The sequence below is a fragment of the Palaemon carinicauda genome, chromosome 43, assembly GCF_036898095.1.
Source record: "Palaemon carinicauda isolate YSFRI2023 chromosome 43, ASM3689809v2, whole genome shotgun sequence".
NCBI classification, from domain to species: Eukaryota; Metazoa; Arthropoda; class Malacostraca; order Decapoda; family Palaemonidae; genus Palaemon; species Palaemon carinicauda.
The window spans coordinates 9,618,165-9,637,254 of NC_090767.1; the positions used below are offsets into that span (position 1 = coordinate 9,618,165).

A 19,090-nucleotide genomic window follows, 5' to 3' on the forward strand; every position below is an offset into this window, starting at 1 on the left:
GGCTAAGGACATCGAAAGATAACTCTTACATCGTTCCTTAAAGGCTGGATTTTCTTTCCAATGTTTTACTTCCAAAATGACCTCACTGAGGCCATCTATTGATAGCTTTAGAAACATGGCACAGTTCGCTAAATCAACTAAAAAAATATTGTACTTTTAATTTTAAAATACGTATAAAATATTCATTACATATAATAGATGAATAAGATATGAAATAGAATGAGTTCACTCAATAACAATGTCTAGATAAACAGTATATTTGCATTTATAGAATAATCTTAAAGAGAAATACTCGTATACAGTTTTGGCAAAAATGGGAATATATTTTGAGGATTCAATGTAATGAGGAATGTTGCAAATTGTTGAGTGAGAAGGATAATGGTGCAAGTGACCTTAACCTAAGATATGACGGTATAGAGGACAGTGAATATGATGATGAACATATTGGTGAAGTGAGCGACAGAATTGAAAGGAGAGTAAATGTATGCATGCATGGTGTAAAAGGAAGGATGATGACATATGTGAATATAAATGAGAATGAATATTGTAGTTTAATTGATACGGGTGCTCAAGTGTCATTAGTAAATGAGTCGGTTATCAGGGAAATTGAGAGGTACAATTGGGAAGTGAAAAGACAGTGTACGAGTGTGAGAATTCATGGAATAGGTCAGGGAAGTTTACTTGTTTGGGAAGAAGTGAGGTTGAAGGTGAAACTAGGGAGTATGGAAGTTGAACATAATTTTATTGTAATGGGAGAGAATGAAATGACTAGTTGTTTTTTGATAGGGATAGATTTTCTGAGGTTGCACAATGTGTCAGTTGATGTTGGTAAGGGTTTGCTTTCTAAGAATGGCTGTAAGGTAATAGTAATTGAGGATAATAGTGTATTCATGGCGAATTTTGTTGGCATGATTGATATTGCAAAAAGTGAAGATGATTTGTTGAGCAAAGAAGAGGTGGAAGAAATGCAAGGTGAATGTTTAGAGATAAATAGGTTACGTGAATGTATTTTAAATGGTATTAGGGTGGAAGAATGGCCGTGTGATTTGGAAGCGTATAAGAAAGTTGTTAAAAGATTTATTGTTTGTAAGAATATTGTGTATTTTTTGCATAGGGGAATGGATGAAGATATATATGTTCCTGTATTTCCAATGCATGCAGCTGTAAGTATGTGTATGGTAGTGCATGACAGGTATGGGCATATGGGGAAGAATAAATTGTGGGAATGCATGCGAGAGAGGTTGTTTACGCCTGGGTTGAGTCAAATTTGTAGGGATGTAGCGACCACTTGTGAGGATTGTCAGAAGGGGAAGTATCAGAGCATGCATGCAAGTCCTCCTGTTCTGAGGTTACGTATGAAAGAGCCATTTGAGATGTTTGTGATTGATTGTGTTTCGTTGCCTGTGACTGCGAGGAGACATGTGGGAATGATTGTCATGGTCGATCATATGAGCAAGTTTGCGTATGCAGTGCCCATCAAGAATAAAAGAAGTGAGACTGTAGCGAGAATGGTAAGTCAAGTGATGTTGCCGATGAGTGTGTGTAAGCCTGCGAAAATGTTAAGTGACAATGGTCCGGAGTTTGTGGGATGGGAGTTTGAGCAGATGTTAAGAGAATGGGGCATTGAACATGTGTATTCGACTCCGTATATGCCAAGTGCGAATGGTTTGGCTGAAAGGACTGTAAGAACCTTAACAGAAATTTTGCGGATGATGAGTACATGTGATAATGATTGGGATTTATATGTTGGGCGTGCGTTGTGGGCGTATAACGCGACGGTGCACAAGAGTACTGGTATGTCTCCGTGTAAGTTTGTGTTGAATTTTGAAAAGATAGTAAGACCGAGATTGAGTGTGTCCGAGAATGATAGAGATGTTTGGAAGAAAGCAAATGAGAGGTTTGAAAGCTACAAAGTGGGAGAGAAAGTGTTAAAAGAAGTAATTGAAAAAGGAAGAATGAATGTCAATAAGGTACGTGATAAGTTTGAAGGTCCATATGAGGTGTTAGATGTTGGTTCTAGTGGGTTGAGTTATGTTTTAGGTAAGGTAAGTGTGGATGGTAGTGTGGAAAAGGTTAGGGCACACCACAATCAGTTGCGAAAATGGAAGGAGGTACCAAGATATATTCAGGAGAATGGTATGAATAAATGGCTGAAAACGAACAAGTATGAACCGAGTATGTGTGAGGCATTAGGTTTAGAAGATAAGCAATTGGTGTTAGTAGAGTATGGAAGGAAAAAGAAGTCTGAGAATTTTACAGGGGATAAAAGGAGGGAAAATTTTGTAGTTGTAGGCGGGAATCAGAATAAGCAGGACAAGGGTGTAAATGTACAGGTGAGTATGGAAGATAAATGTATTAATACAGATGAAACTTGGATGAGTATGAATGATACTTATAGTGTGTGTGGTTTTTCGTTAGATGAGGCAAGAGAACGTATGACGGACACGAGAATGAAAGATAGGAGAATGATAAGCAGTATGAATGATTCTTTTGTTAAAGTAGAAAATGGTTTAGATGTAATGGATGAATTGTTGACAGAAATTAGTGGGATTTTCGGGCCAGATGAAACTGAGGTAGATGAAATAGTGAATGATATCTTAGACGAGCAGAACATAGACGGAAATAGTAATAGTACGTTGAATGAAAACGACATGGAAGAAGTGAATGAGAGAGTGCAGGTATATGAAGGCCCAGTTACCCGAAGCCGAGGTCCTGTTCCTGATTGCGACTGGGTGATGAGAAAATAGGTAAGTGTTGTGTGAGGATTTGGCAAAGTAAGGGGGGAGGAATGTGGAGGATTAATTTTATTTTAATTTATTTTTTGTTTGCCAAATCAAGAGTGAGTGAGTGAGTGAGTGAGTGAGTGAGTGAGTGAGAGTTTATTTACTCAAGTTTTGTCAAACCGCAAGAGAGAGAAAGTGTTTATTTGCTTAGTTTTGTGTGTGTGAGAGAGAGAGAGAGAGAGAGAGAGAGAGAGAGAGAGAGAGAGAGAGAGAGAGAAAGAAAGAAAGAAAGTGTTTATTTGCTTTAGTTTTGTCAGAGAGAGAGAGAGAGAGAGAGAGAGAGAGAGAGAGAGAGAGAGAGAGAGAGAGAGAGAGAGAGAGAGAGAGAAAGAGTGTTTATTTGCTTTAGTTTTGTCAGAGAGAGAGTGAGAGAGAGAGAATTTCATGTGCTTTAGTTTTGTTAGATCGCGCGTGCGCGAGAGAATATGTGTGTATGTGCGTTTGTGTGTGCGTGTTTTGTGTGTCCGCGGTGCGCGCCGAAGAAAAAGGGTAATTAGCGAATGATTGTTTGAAGTTGGAAAGATTGTTGGTATATTTGAGGTTGTTTGTTTACATTTTTTAGCTAGGATAGGGTGGTGATGAATGTCTTGGGCGAAAGCATTGGATCTTGGACGATAGAAGGAGTCGGTTCTGCATTTTTTTGTTCTTCGGAAGCCGGCTGTTTAGTGTTTTTATATTCTGAGCCGTAATTCCTCCTTTGGATTCCTTTATACTCCTTGGAGTTTTAGTTTGGCCTGGAAGGTGGTGTTTGTCAGCCGTGTGTAATAGATTGTATATGAATAGCTTGATGATGACGACCCGGACCGGACAATGAATGTAGGAATAGACTACTGAAATACAGAATTTTTGAACGTTGATGACCTGGCTATAAAATACGGATTTCTCTAACGACAATTGATGACGACGACCACCGCATAAGATTGCACGGTCGAATTGGCCGTACGATAGTGTTGGCCAGTGCCAGTAGGCTACAACTGCGCAAGGACTGTTGCGTGTGAACCAAGAGGTTTTCTTGGTTTGCCATTACATTTTTCGTGTGTTGCAGAATATGATTGGTGTTTAGTATTAAGTAATTTATTTAGTCTTAAGTGTGATTTTGGTACTGTGCGTGGACTAATGGTGTTGGGTATATTAAAGGGATATTGTTTTTTTTTCGATTGTTGGCGTTCTCGGTACCCTCACGCACGGATATATATAGCAAATTTTGTTTTTTTTGTCTATTGAATTTATGATAAATTGTGATTGTTCCTGGGTTATGGCATATGGTGGATGGTTTGGTGATACGTGATTTGTTTTAGTGTTAAGTCAGTTTAATGATTTGTGTTCTGTTTTTGGTTGCGTTAATATAGTTTTAAGGCTATGTTTTGTTTTCATTTTCCTTCTGTCCAAGAGTCTAGTTTAAAGTAAAGTAAGGGGAAAGTTTGTGTTGAGGGATATTTTGGAAGTAAGAGTGATCAAGGGTGTGGGGGGGTTGTGTTTTGTATACATCCCGCTACATTGGGCTCAAACAGGTTTCCTCCAAGGATGGAGGAATGTCTGAGCTTGCTGACATCCATAGCGGGGACCTTAGGGTGGAACCTCTGTCACCGCATCACGTCGCTTTAGAATCGAGTTAGCCCACAGGTTAGTGACCTGGTTAGCCAAAAACTCGATGGAGCGCATGCCCGAGAGGAGGAAGGTCTCCAGGGCCTTCCTATTGCTCTCCTTGGACAAGTCCTCAGAGCGCAATAGGATGCCCAGAGACCCTAGCCAGACATCCAGCCACGAAGTGGCCTGCATGGCACACTTAGCGACTTTCTCTTGGCTTAGGATCTCCGACGCTGAGAATGTCACCTGCCGGGCATTGAATTTCTCTAGAGAGACCTCTGGTGAGCTCTTCCACCGAGTGGTGGAGGGGAAGAGCTATACTGGACTCCCCCATGATCTCAAAATACCTCCTCTGCTGTAAACGAGGAGGTGGGAGGAGTTTGTTCCCAGAAGAAGAACGGCTGGAGGAGGCGAGTTCCGAGAGCTGAGCTTCGACCTTATCTCTGGCACTCTTCACCCCCTGGGACCAAAGCTGCACTGGCCCTTGGGGGTTTCTGGATACCATAGACTTGGTCTAGGACCGTATCCTTGCCTTCGCGAGGGGCGATCTCCAGGTCCTTGAACCTGCCAGAAGGCATGCTCTGACTCGTGCTGCTCTCCTCCCTGTGGACTGGCAGCTAAGTCTCCTGTCCCCAAAGGCTCTTCTTGGGGAGACACGTAGACGTTCTCCCGGGGTCTGGTTGGCTCTGGTCGGATCCGTGAAGAAGACCTAGGAATCGTCTTTGAGTCCTTGGGTTCCCTCCTAGGAGGGATACAGGACTCAAGCAAAGAGGTCTGGAAGGTACCTTCCATGCGAGACGTTTCTCTTCCTCGAGGTGGGGTTCCTCCCATTGGTGCCGTGGAAGAGGCCCTCACCCCGCTGGACTCTCCTGAGGACGGAAAAGCTTCGTCCACAGGAGACGGAGAAAACGACTGCGAAGGGGATGGAGCCTTCCTGTTGGACCTCTTGGGAGCCAACTTCTCCCTGGAAGAAGTCACCACGAAGTCTACTCCTCTCCTTCTCTTCAGCGGGGGTGAGTCTGTCATTGGTTTAAGTACCAGATCAGCGAGGGCCAGCTTCACAGCCTGCACCACCGGTTTCATCAGGTGACCAAACCAAGACTGACGGGTGACCGACGCAGTGTCAGTAATCCCCTCTGGAGGGAAGGGAATCTCCTGATCCTTCCGAGTGGACGCAACGGGGCCTGCCTGAAATGAAGAAAGGGAAGAATGTTGCCTGGACCTCTCCGGTGACTCTTCCTGGTCCTGGACGAGAGCCCTGCGCTGGCGCGGTGGCGATCCTGATGGCGATATGGAAGTACCCGTCCCCGTAGGAAGCACGCACTGCGGATCCCAGCGAGAATGGGGGTTGCGCTGGCGCTCGCGCGATGGAGCATTCGGAGGGTCACGCGTGTGCGACTGCTGGATCGCGGGCGAGTGGGCGCGAGGGCGCGCTGGCGAGGGAGCCGTTGGCGTACAGGTAAAGGTGCGCGCGAGGGTAGAGGAGATCGCTGTCGTTCAGCAGAACGATGGTACGCAGGAGATCAACGGCGCACTGGAGATCGATGGCGCGTGGGCGAGCGATGGCGCGTTGGCGATCGATGGCGCGTTGGCGAACGATGGCGCGCAGGTGACCGACTGCGCACAGGTGATTTAGCGCGTGGGCGCGTCGGAGACCTGTGACGATCCGAGGCATGGGCACGCTGGCGCGTTGGCGAGCGCTTGCGCACAGGCGAAGGATCGCGCGGGCGCGTAGGAGATCGTTGGCGCGCAGGAGGGTGTCGATGCGCAGTCAGCTGGGGCGCAGGATCAGATGGCGAGGAAGTGCGCAAGGGCGAACGCTCGCGGTCGGGCTCAGAAGATGTCTCGTGGGCGCGAGCGCGCAGGAACTCCTGAAGTGCGCGCACGCTGTTGCGAAGGCAAAGACGGGCGCAAAGGTGCGTGTGGGCGAGGCGAAGGAGTGAAGTCCTTGCCTGCGTCCAGATCCAAAGATCTTGGGCGCGTGTTGGCGCGCATGGCGCGCATCAGGAACAAGGTGCGCAGGGCGCGCATCAGGAACAAGGTGCGCGCTGACGAGCAGGAGATCGTGGGCGCTCAGGAGACTGAGGGCGCGCATGGCGCGTAGCAGGAACTGAAGGGCGCTGACGGCTAGCAGGAGAGCGCTGGCGAGACAAGTCCTAAGACTGAAGCTCTGGAGAGCGCTTGTGCGCTACTGCGCACAGTTGAGCGCGCAGGGGACCCCTGACGCGCAAGGGACTCACCCACACCGTGGGATAAATCCCTTTGCCCCGAAGGGACCGGCGCCCATCGGATGACGGGATGAGAAGATCTGCGGAGAGGTCCAAGGACGTGGCTGCGACAGTCTGCTCCCGACGAGAAGAATCCTCTGCAAGGGAAGGTGGCGGTGAAGAAGACCCAAAGAGGCGGCTCCTAACTCCCTTGTAGGGAGAAGGAAGGCCCCTACGGCGAAGAGGACGACGAGCCTTACGGCGACCTCGAGGCAGGGCATCCACATCGTCAGTCCTCCAAAGAGGAGTCTCTGTCAGTGCGCTCCCCCGAGGAGGAGACGCATCTGCAGGAGAGACCGTGGGACTCAACTTTCCCCTCGAAGGATGTTCGGAGGGGGAGGGGGAGGCTGAGCCTTCAGCAACATCCCCAACAGCAGCAGCAGCAGAGGTTTGACAAGACCCGTCGGAAGCCTCTGCCACAACAACGTCGACAATAGACAGAGGGTCTACCTCTGCTATTACCGGCGATTGCTTGACAGCTGCCCCCAACTGGATCAGGTCAAACAGGGCTTCCTTGGAGGGCAAGCCCTTAACCCTGGATAGGTACGGTGGGTCGTTCGCGACCCCGAGCGTCAAAAAAAAACAGGTTTTTCTCACGTGACTCACCCCCGTGACTGAATTTGTGGGTGATCGACCTGCAGGAGGTGTCTCCCCTACACGCTCTAGTAGTGTCCAGATGTGCATTGCTGTAGCTGTACTCCTTCCCCGATTTCTGAGACGCGTCGGGGTCGAGCGCGACCGAGTTTACCCTTCTAAGGTAGTTTGCATAATTATCAAAGTTATTACGTATTATGAAATTGTCGTAGAATGGTGCAACTTGTATAGGTTATCAGTTGTGGAAAGTCTTGGTGGATTGTTTGGCTACCATGTGCATGATTTTTTTTTTAGTTAAAATGTCGTTCATCACCACGAGGACCATTTTACTGCGAGTGCCCCTTTTTAATTTTTTTTCATTTTTTTGCCAAGTCATTTTTCCGTAAGATATTGCCAAATAGTGTCGTAAAACTTTTGCTTGTTTAGTGTTGGAAAGTGTGTCTAGATGATCTGGCTACTCATGCATGACTTTGTTTTTGTCAGATACGACGTAGTTATTGGTATACTGTATTGGGTATTTAACTGCGGTTACCAATTTCTGTTTTTTTTCAATATTTGTAAAAATTACTACGTAGTAAGGAATTGCCGTATATTATTCATTTTTTTTTCATGTTTATGTGTTAGAAAGTGTGCCTTGATGGTTGGGCTAACACGTGCATGTCTTTCTTTTTATCTGAGATGCTGTATATTAGAATGTCGGGCATTTTACCGCGAGTACCCCTTTTTCATTTTTTTTTCATTTTTTTGCCAAGTCATTTTTCCGTAAGATATTGCGAAATAGTGTCGTAAAACTTTTGCTTTTTTAGTGTTGGAAAGTGTGTCTAGATGATCTGGCTACCCAAGCGTGATTTTGTTTTTGTCAGATACGACGTAGTTATTGGTATATTGGGTATTTAACTGCGGTTGCCAATTTCTGTTTTTTTTTCAATATTTGTAAAAATTTACTACGTAGTAAGGAATTGCCGTATATTATTGATTTTTTTTTCATGTTTATGTGTTAGAAAGTGTGCCTTGATGGTTGGGCTAACACGTGCATGTCTTTTTTCTTTATCTGAGATGCCGTATATTAGAATGTTGGGCATTTTTCCGCGAGTGCCCCTTTTTATTTGTTTTGCATTTTTTTGCTTAGTCATGTTACCGTAAGGAATTGGCAAGTAGTGTCACAAAACTTATATTTTTATAGTGTTGGAAAGTGTTTCTAGATGATCTGGCTACCCATGCCTATTTTTTTTTAGCCAGATATGGCGTATATATAAGTATGTGTTCGATTTTCCTGTGATTGCCATTTTTTCGTTTTTTCCCATTTCTTTCAAAATTACTACGTACTAAGGAACTATCACAGAGTAATATTTCATTTATATGTTTATTTGTCGGAAAATGTGCCTTGATGGTTTGCCTAGCACGTGGCTGAAATTTTTTTTTTCTGAAATGCCGTATATTAGAATGGCCATTTTTCCACGAGTGCTCCTTTTTATTTGTTTTGCATTTTTTTGCTTAGTCATGTTACCGTAAGGAATTGGCAAGTAGTGTCGCAAAACTTATATTTTTATAGTGTTGGAAAGTGTTTCTAGATGATCTGGCTACCCATGCCTATCTTTTTTTTAGCCAGATATGGCGTATATATAGGTATGTGTTCGATTTTCCGGTGATTACCATTTTTTCGTTTTTTCCCAATTGTTTCAAAATTACTACGTACTAAGGAACTATCACAGAGTAATGATTCCTCTAGATGTTTATTTCTCGGAAAATTTTGTTTACTTTTTTTTTGATTGAATATCAAATTTTTTTAGCTAAAATATTATAGTTTTACATTTTTTTTTTTTTCGATTTTATTTCCCTTCAAAAAAATTTTTTTGGGTCAGAATTTTAATTTTATAGTCGTAAAATAATCGACAATTATCCAGCAACCCACCATACAATTTTTATGCATATCCAATAATAATTAGATTAGTAAATAACACCTTGAAATTGACATACCCTTCCTACATTTCAAGTGGCAGATTAGGGAGTCTGAGTCAGTGTGGTTGGCGGCCATTTTGTGGACATATCCGAAGCGTAAGCTGCCCTATCTATATATATTCTTGTTCCCTATAGAATTTGTGATATTTTGGTATATTTTTACCTGCATAAATATCATATTATATATTAAATATATGTATTTTTTTACGAAATTTCTAAGTACTCAAAAAATTACCTTTAGATATGGCCCCTGATATAAATGTAATTTACAAAATAATGAAGATTTTTTTACATATTTCTATTTTAGGATAACATATGTTTATTCCCTAAAAAATTAGCCACTTCCTATTTCATTTGGGTACCCAAAAAAATTCATGAAATTTGGACAGATTTTTTTGGCCAAAAAAAGTTACCCTTTTTTTCTCATTTCAGATCTTCACCTCCATGGGTCTGACTTCATCTAAAATACATCAAGATGTGTCCTAAACATTCAAGAATCAATTCCTAAAAGGATTTGTGTATATATGTATAAACTTTTTTTTTATGAATTTTTATGTCAGGTCTTTTATTTTTTCTACTTAATTTTTTAAAATATTTATAATAAATAGTTTTTCTGCAGATGAGTAGTATTTATCTTTACAGTTGTTTTAAGCATTCATTGAAGTTTTTTTTTGGCAAAAGAAAAAAGGAGGTTACTGCAAAAACTGATTTTTCAAGAATTTTTTTTGGCGTCGGGGTCGTTCGCGTCCGAGTATACCCTTAAAGGGGTGTCCGAGGAGCGTACCTATCCAGGGTTAAGGCCCAAGGAAGCCCAAAGCTGAAAGAGATCATCATTAGACACAGCACGGTCATCATCTTAATGAGAATCAATATCCTCCCCCGGAGGAGGGGGAGCTGCCTCGCTATGGGAGGCAACGCCCTCTCCCGCACCCCGAGGTCGGGAAACAGAACAATGGCCTACGCTACCACTCGACGGCCTCTCACAAGAGACCGATCGAGTGGGAGCTTCGGAGGAAGTTCGGGCGGCGGAAGAAGAGTCCTTAGAGCCTTCCTTCTTCAAGGCAGCCCTTGAAGGAAAAAGGTCTCTCCTGGACTTCTTCTTACGTCGCCAGGCAAACCTCTCCCACTGGGAGGTAGACCACTCCCTGCACTCACTACAAGTTAAGTCTCTATCACACTGTTGACCTTGACACTGCGGGCAAAGAGTGTGAGGATCCGTCTCGACCGCCGACATGAATGTTCCACAGGGGTGGCCGGGGAGTCCAGGGCACTTGCGCATAATTGCGATGAAGGTAGAGGCCAACTTGCAAACACACAAAGCTGAAGAAAAAGAAAAAACAGATTAAGGCTGTCAAAAGCGAGGACGAAAGACAGACACGTCTGCTCATCGTCCGAGCCAAAAGTGAAGTGAGACAATTCACCGGTGTGTGGGGGGGAGGGGTAGCAAGCTACCCCTTCCCCTACCCCCTAGCTAACTAGCGCGGTGGTAGTTAACCCTCGTTAAAAATCTAATGGCTCGTCATTTTCAGCTACGCCGAAAGTAATACCCTATGTAAATAGCGTGGTTTGTATTTCGGTTACGGAACAATTATTAATTTAAAGATACCATTACCTTCTACAAGTAACAGGAATAATCACCTTTTTATATTACTGTTGGACGAGCATATGAAAAAGAAGACATTCTCGACGGGATCCTGGTTTAGCATACGCACGCCCGGGAAGCTGGGACACACACAGCCGCAAAGTTGGCGTCGGCCTTTTACCAGAGGGCGTACATCTCCTCCAGACAGAGGTCCAGTTGAAAGTAGTCCCTCAGGAGTCTCTGGCATTCTGTCTCGCTGATCACACCGGATTGGTAATCAGTTACCGTTTACTTTGCTTCTTTCGGTCTTTTGTCTCTGCTTTCGGCGCTGGCTCTTCGCCGTCGCGCACCGGAAGCTCCGGTGCATCGTGGGTCTGATAGAGGATGCCGGTGTCATCTTGGCACAGTCCAAACGTGGTTTCCAATGATGCCGTGTCATTTCCCAGGGACGGCTTCCCCCCATCTGAAACGCCAAATGTTGTGTAAAGTATTGACATTTTCATCAACTTATGACACCAGAAATGAGACTACAGTACTGTATTATTAAAATTGCCTCTTCTCATTCATCACCATCAAACCTCACACTTCTTTATTCATTACTGTATTCCAGAGAGTTGCAAAACCTCTTTGACACTATAAACCCCAAAAAGGAACCCCACATCTTTGCTAAGACTGTATATAGTCATTCCTTCTTCCTAATAAAATCGTACATTTTAAAAAGTACAAAATATGTGGCAGTATGTTAAGTGTCGGTACTTTTGCTCTACATTTCTTAACCATTGAAGAATATAAAAAAAGTGTATAAGACATTATTGCTCATAATCAAAACATCAAAGAGATGGCAGTCTATCAAATAGATCTCAACTGTCTCGCAGAGTCTACCTTAAATAAAATCACCAGGTTTTAAAAGTAATTCTATTTTTCCTAACTATACAAACCACCGTTCTTCAATAAGAGACTTATTATCCTTGGGAGGGAGGAATTCCCTCTGATTAAACCGGACGGTTTACTTTCCCGGGAAATGCCAAAGCACTTTGGTCCTGTGGAGGAGCGGAAGTGACGGCTCCTGCCTATCAACCTCCCAACGACTTGGACGTGAAGATGAGGAAGGTGATGGGATAAGCCACTACCAGGGACTGACAGACGATCAGGGAAGAATTTACATCCGTGTGGATTTATACGTTGTCTGAATGTGTGGTCATAAGAGACCATGGGTTGCATACATCTTCCCATCCTCTCCAATCATAAGGCCTGGCTGCATCTATCATCCGGTCCAACAAACAACAGGCTGACTACTGTGCCCCAAAGGAAGAGGAGAAAACAAAGAAAATCCCAGTAAATGTTACATCTCATTCTGTTTATAATATTAGGAGAAGGTTGAAGCAATATAAAGAGGAAGAAAAAGATAAGAAAGAGAGAAATTTAGATTCGAACTGGGGGAGCAATTTCCCCAAGTTCGAGAGCCCTCTTGCCCGTCACCAAGTTTCAGCACGGGAATAGAATGCTGTGCTGAAGCTCAATGACTTCATCAAGGCATTCTCTCATTAAGAGGGTTGCCAGGAATGAAGCGAGCTGATAGTGTTATCGAGTGGACTTCGGACCACCTCAGAATCTCTACTGCAAGATGGGATAGCTGTTGTGAAAAGGTACCTCCCTATTTGTTGATATAAGCCACTACCGTGGTTTTGTCGCTCATCACCACCACGGAGTGGCCACCAAGGGTCCGTTGGAACTGTTGAAGGGCCAGATACACGGCCTTCATCTCTAGCAGGTTGATGTGTAGGTACTTTTCTGATTCTGACCAAAGGCCTGAGACCCTCGGGTTCAGAATGTGGGCCCCCCACCCTTCTTTTGATGCGTACGAGAACAGTGTCAAATCCGGGGGAAGGACGAGAAGATCCACTCCCTTTCGTAGGTTTTCGTCCATCAGCCACCACCGCAGGTCCGCCTGTTTCGTGGATCCCATAGGGACCAGAGAGTCCGGGGAATCAGTGCCCTGATTCCACCGGGACTTGAGCCGTCATTGCAGGGATCTCATCCTGAGACGGCCGTTCGGGACCAGACGGGCCAGGGACGCTAGGTGACCTAAAAGACGTAACCATGATTGGGCTGGAAGCTCTTCCCGCCTGAGGAAGGGCTCTGCAACCCTCCTCAGCCTTGCTATCCTGTCGTCTGATGGAAAGGCTTTGTGGAAATTGGTGTCTAATAACATGCCTAGATATACCAGGCGTTTGGTCGGCTGCAGAGAGGACTTCTCGAGATTTACCATGATCCCCAGATCTTGGCAAAGTCCCAGAAGCCTGTCTCTGTGTCGAAGAAGGGTCGACTTCGAGTCTGCCAGGATCAGCCAGTCGTCCAGATATCGGAGGAGACGGATGCCGTTCCTGTGCGCCCACAACGAAATCAGGGTGAACTATCTGGTGAACACCTGAGGTGCTGTGGAGAGACCGAAGCACAGTACCTTGAACTGGTAGGTCTTGCTGTCTAGGCTGAATCTCAAGTACTTCCTGGAAGACGGATGGATTGGGATCTGAAAGTATGCGTCCTTCAGATCCACTGTGCACATGAAGTCTTGTGGTCTCACTGCAAGTCTGACCGTGTCCGCTGTCTCCATGCTGAACGAAGTTTGTTTGACAAACTTGTTCAGAGTTGAGAGATCGATGACGGGTCTCCAGCCTCCAGACGCCTTCTTTACAAGAAAGAGTCGACTGAAGAAGCCTGGGGAGCCGTCGACAACCTCTTGGACAGCATCCTTCTTGAGCATGGTCTCGACTTCTGCCCGAAGGGCTAGCCCCTTTGCCGATCCCATGGCATAGGAGCACAACGACACTGGATTCGCTGTCAGGGGAGGTTGAGATGTTGTGAATGGGACGCGATATCCTTGGCCCATCACAGAGATCGTCCAGGAATCGGCCCCATGTTGCTGCCACCTGTGCACGCAACTTTGTAGGCATCCCCCACAGGTAGACACGCAGGGGGACTGCCAATCCTAGCGTTTACGGCCACGGCCGCTCCCTCTAGGATTTCTGCCTCCCCTGGAGGACTTTCCGCCCCTCTTGTCCTTGACAGGAAAGGGCTGTGGCTTACACACCTTCGTCTTAGCTGCCGGAGCCTGCTTCAGTGTCCTGCAAGGCTGCTGTTGATGCTGTTGTGGAGCTGGAGGCTTGTAGGGCCAAGATGTGAGGGCCCTTTGGAGGAGCGAATCATGATTCGACATCCTCCACCTCTCAGCTGTGCGTTCTTTATCCTTGGGCTCAAACAAGCTTCCTCCAAGGATGGAGGAGTGTCTGAGCCTGCAGACATCCACGGCGGGGACCTTCGGATGGAACTTCTCGGTCACTGCATCAAGTCGCTTTAAGATCGAGTTGGCCCACAGGTTGGTAACCTAGTGAGCCAGGAACTCGATGGAGCGAGTGCCCGAGAGGAGGAAGATCTCCAGGGCCTTCCTATTGCTCTCCTTAGACAAGTCCTCAGAGCGCAATAGGATGCCCAGAGAACCCAGCCAGATGTCCAGCCACGAAGTGGTCTGCATGGCACACTTCGCCACCTTCTCCTGGCTAAGGATCTCCGATGCCGAGAATGTCACCTGCCGGGAGGAGAGCTTCTCAAGAGGAGTTCCCCTTGTGAGCTCTTCCACCGAGTGGTGGAGGGGAAGAGCTATACTGGACTCCCCCATGATCTCAAAATACCTCCTCTGCTGTAAACGAGGAGGTGGGAGGAGTTTGTTCCCGGAAGAAGAACGGCTGGAGGAGGCGAGTTCCGAGAGCTGGGCTTCGACCTTATCTCTGGCACTCTTCACCCCCTGGGACCAAGGCAAAGCTGCACTGGCCCTTGGGGGTTTCTGGGTACCATAGACTTGGTCTAGGACCGTATCCTTGCCTTCGCGAGGGGCGATCTCCAGGTCCTTGAACCTGTTCAGTTGCCTCATCAGATTCAAGACCTGCCAGAAGGCATGCTCCGACTCGTGCAGCTCTCCTCCCTGTGGACTGGCAGCTAAGTCTCCTGTCCCCAAAGGCTCTTCTTGGGGAGACACACGTGGACGTTCTCCCGGGGTCTGGTTGGCTCTGGTCGGATCCGTGAAGACGACTTAGGAATCGTCTTTGAGTCCTTGGGTTCCCTCCTGGGCAGGATACAGGACTCCAGCAAAGAGGTCTGGAAGGTACCTTCCACGCGAGACGTTTCTCTTCCTCGAGGTGGGGTTCCTCCCATTGGTGCCGTGGGAGAGGCCCTCACCTTGGTGGACTCTCCTGAGGACGGAAAAGCTTCATCCACAGGAGGAGAAAACGACTGCAAAGGGGATGGAGCCTTCCTGTCAGACCTCTTAGGAGCCAACTTCTCCCTGGGAGAAGTCACCACGAAGTCCACTCCTCTCTTTCTCTTCAGCGGGGGTGAGTCTGTCTTTGGTTTGAGTCCCAGATCAGCGAGAGCCGGCTTCACAGCCTGCACCACCGCTTTCATCAGGTGACCAAACCAAGACTGACGGGTGACCGACGCAGTGTCAGTAATCCCCGCTGGAGGGAAGGGGATCTCCTGATCCTTCGGAGTGGATGCAACGGGGCCTGCCTGAAATGAGGAAAGGGAAGAATGTTGCCTGGACCTCTCCGGTGACCCTTCCTGGTCCTGGGTGAGAGCCCTGCGCTTGCGCAGTGGCGATCCTGATGGCGATCTGGAAGTACGCGTCCCTGTCGGAAGCACGCGCTGCGGATCCCGGCAAGAATGGGGTTCGCGCTAGCGCTCACGCGATGGAGCATTCAGAGGGTCGCGCGTGGGCGACTGCAGGAGCGCGGGCGCGCTGGCGAGTGGGCGCGCTGGTGAGGGGGTGTGTTGGTGCGCAGGTGAATGAGCACACGAGGGTAGAGGAGATCGCTGCCGGTCAGGAGAACGATGGTGCACAGGAGATCGATGGCGCGTGGGCGAGCGATGGCGCGTTGGAGAGCAATGGCGCGTGATGGCATGTTGGCGAACGATGGCGCGCAGGTGATTTAGCGCGTATGCGCGTCAGAGACCTGTGACGATCCAAGGCATGGCGCGCTAGCGAGCGCTTGCGCACAGGCGAAGGATCGCACGGGCGCGCAGGAGATCGTTAGCGTGCAGGAGGGTGTCGATGCGCAGTCAGCTGGGGCGCAGGATCAGATGGCGAGGAAGTGCGCAAGGTCGAACGCTCGCGGTCAGGCTCAGAAGAAAACCCGTGGGCGCGCGAGTGCGCAGGAACTCTTGAAGTGCGCGGGGGCTGTTGCGCAGGCGAATATGGGCGCACAGATCCTTGCCTGCGTCCAGATCCGAAGATCTAGGGCGCGTGGGTGTGCGTTGGCGCGCATCAGGAACAAGATGCGCAGGTGCGCGCTGACGAGCAGGAGATCTTGGGCGCTCAGGAGAGTGATGGCGCGCATGGCGCGCAGCAGGAACAGAAGGGCGCTGACGGCTAGCAGGAGAGTGCTGGCGAGCAGGAGAGCGCTGACGAGCAGGAGCACGCTGGCGAGGCGTGTCTGAAGGCTGCAGCTCTGGAGAGCGCATGGGCGCTACTACGCGCAGGGAAACCCTGACGCGCAAGGGATTTACCCACACCGTGGGATACGTCCTTTTGCCCCGAAGGAACCGGTGCCCGTTGGATGACGGGATGAGAAGGCGCCTGCTCTGCATCTGCATCCAGGGGTGATGGCAGGCCGGAAGGACTGGAAGGTCTGGCAGGCGTAGGAGATCATGAGCGATCTGCGGAGAGGTCCAAGGACGTGGCTGCGATGGTCTGCTCCCGACGGGAAGAATCCTCTGCAGGGGAAAGAGTCGATGAAGAAGACCCGAAGAGGCGCCTCCTAACTCCCTTGTAGGGAGAAGGAAGGCCCCTACGGCGAAGAGGACGAGCCTTACGGCGAAGGCGACCTCGAGGCAGGGCATCCACATCGTCGGTCCTCCGAAGAGGAGTCTCTGTCAGTGCGCTCCCCCGTGGAGGAGACGCACCCGCAGGAGAGACCGTGGGACTCAACTTTCCCCTCGAAGGATGATCGGAGGGGGAGGGGGAGGCTGAGCCTTCAGCAACGTCCGCAGCAGCAGCTGAGGTTTGACCAGACCCGTCGGAAGCCTCTGCCACAATAACGTCGACAATAGACAGAGGGTCTACCTCTGCTATTACCGGCGATTGCTTGACAGCTGCCCCCTACTGGATCAGGTCAAACAGGGCTTCCTTGGAGGGCAAGCCCTTAAGCCCCAAGGAAACCCAAAGCTGAAAGAGATCATCATTAGACACAGCATGGTCATCATCGTAATGAGAATCAATATCCTCCTCCGGAGGAGGAGGGGGAGCTGCCTCGCTATGGGAGGCAACGCCCTCTCCCGCACCCCGAGGTCGGGAAACAGAACAATGGCCAACGCTACCACTCGACGGCCTCTCACAAGAGACCGATCGAGTGGGAGCTTCGGAGGAGGTTCGGGCGGCGGAAGAAGAGTCCTTAGAGCCTTCCTTCTTCATGGCAGCCCTTGAAGGAAAAAGGTCTCTCCTGGACTTCTTACGTCGCCGGGCAAACCTCTCCCACTGGGAGGTAGACCACTCCCTGCACTCACTACAAGTTAAGTCTCTATCACACTGTTGACCTTGACACTGCGGGCAAAGAGTGTGAGGATCCGTCTCGACCGCCGACATGAATGTTCCACAGGGGCGGCCTGGGAGTCCAGGGCACTTGCGCATAATTGTGATGAAGGTAGAGGCCAACTTGCAAACACACAAAGCTGAAGAAAAAGAAAAAACAGATTAAGGCTGTCAAAAGCGAGGACGAAAGACAGACACGTCTGCTCATCGTCCGAGCCAAAAGTGAAGTGAGACAATTCACCGGTGTGTGGGGGGGAGGGGTAGCAAGCTACCCCTTCCCCTACCCCCTAGCTAACTAGCGCGGTGGTAGTTAACCCTCGTTAAAAATCTAATGGCTCGTCATTTTCAGCTACGCCGAAAGTAATACCCTATGTAAATAGCGTGGTTTGTATTTCGGTTACGGAACAATTATTAATTTAAAGATACCATTACCTTCTACAAGTAACAGGAATAATCACCTTTTTATATTACTGTTGGACGAGCATATGAAAAAGAAGACATTCTCGACGGGATCCTGGTTTAGCATACGCACGCCCGGGAAGCTGGGACACACACAGCCGCAAAGTTGGCGTCGGCCTTTTACCAGAGGGCGTACATCTCCTCCAGACAGAGGTCCAGTTGAAAGTAGTCCCTCAGGAGTCTCTGGCATTCTGTCCCGCTGATCACACCCGATTGGTAATCAGAGTTACCGTTTACTTTGCTTCTTTCGGTCTTTTGTCTCTTCGCCGTTGCACAGCGGAAGCTCCGGTGCATCGTGGGTCTGATAGAGGATGCCGGTGTCATCTTGGCACAGTCCGAACGTGGTTTCCAATGATGCCGTGTCATTTCCCAGAGACAGCTTCCCTCCATCTGAAACGCCAAATGTTGCGTAAAGTATTGACATTTTCATCAACTTATGACACCAGAAATGAGACTACAGTATTATTAAAACTGCCTCTTCTCATTTATCAAAGTACCATTAAACCTCACACTTATTTATTCATTACTGTATTGTACTGAGTTGCAAAACCCCACTATAAACCCCAAAAAGGAACCCCACATCTTTGCTAACACTCTATATAGTCATTCCTTCTTCCTAATAAAATCGTACATTTTAAAAAGTACAAAATATGTGGCAGTATGTTAAGTGTCGGTACTTTAGCTTTACATTTCTAAACCATTGAAGAATATAAAAAAAGTGTATAAGACATTATTGCTCATAATCAAAACATCAAAGAGATGGCAGTCTATCATATTGATTCCAACTGTCTCAAAGAATCTACCTTAAATAAAATCCCCAGGTTTAAAAGTAATTCTATTTTCCCTAACTATACAAACCACCGTTCTTCAATAGGAGACTTATTATCCTTAGGAGGGAGGAATTCCCTCTGATTAAACCGGACGGTTTACTTTCCCGGGAAATGCCAAAGCACTTTGGTCCTGTGGAGGAGCGGAAGTGACGGCTCCTGCCTATCAACCTCCCAACGACTTGGACGTGAAGATGAGGAAGGTGTTGGGATAAGCCACTACCAGGGACTGACAGACGATCAGGGAAGAAACTACATCTGTGTGGATTGTACGTTGTCTGAATGTGTGGTCATAAGAGAACATGGGTTGCATACATCTTCCCATCCTCCCCAATCATAAGGCCTAGCTGTATCTATCATCCGGTCCAGCAAACAACAGGCTGACAACTGTGCCCCAAAGGAAGAGGAAAAAACAAAGAAAAGCCCGGTTAATGTTACATCTCATTCTGGAC

General features: G+C 47.7%; 1 long non-coding RNA gene across 1 annotated transcript in view; it reads right to left on the minus strand.

Moving 5' to 3' along the window:
* Positions 1-19,090, minus strand: part of LOC137633607 (uncharacterized) — a 75,822-nt gene that overhangs the window by 33,448 nt on the left and 23,284 nt on the right. The window contains exons 2-3 of the long non-coding RNA XR_011042303.1: positions 17,811-18,201; positions 10,829-11,235 (exon numbers count right to left, since the gene is read on the minus strand). This is a non-coding gene — a long non-coding RNA (uncharacterized lncRNA). The remainder of the gene's footprint in view (positions 1-10,828; positions 11,236-17,810; positions 18,202-19,090) is intronic.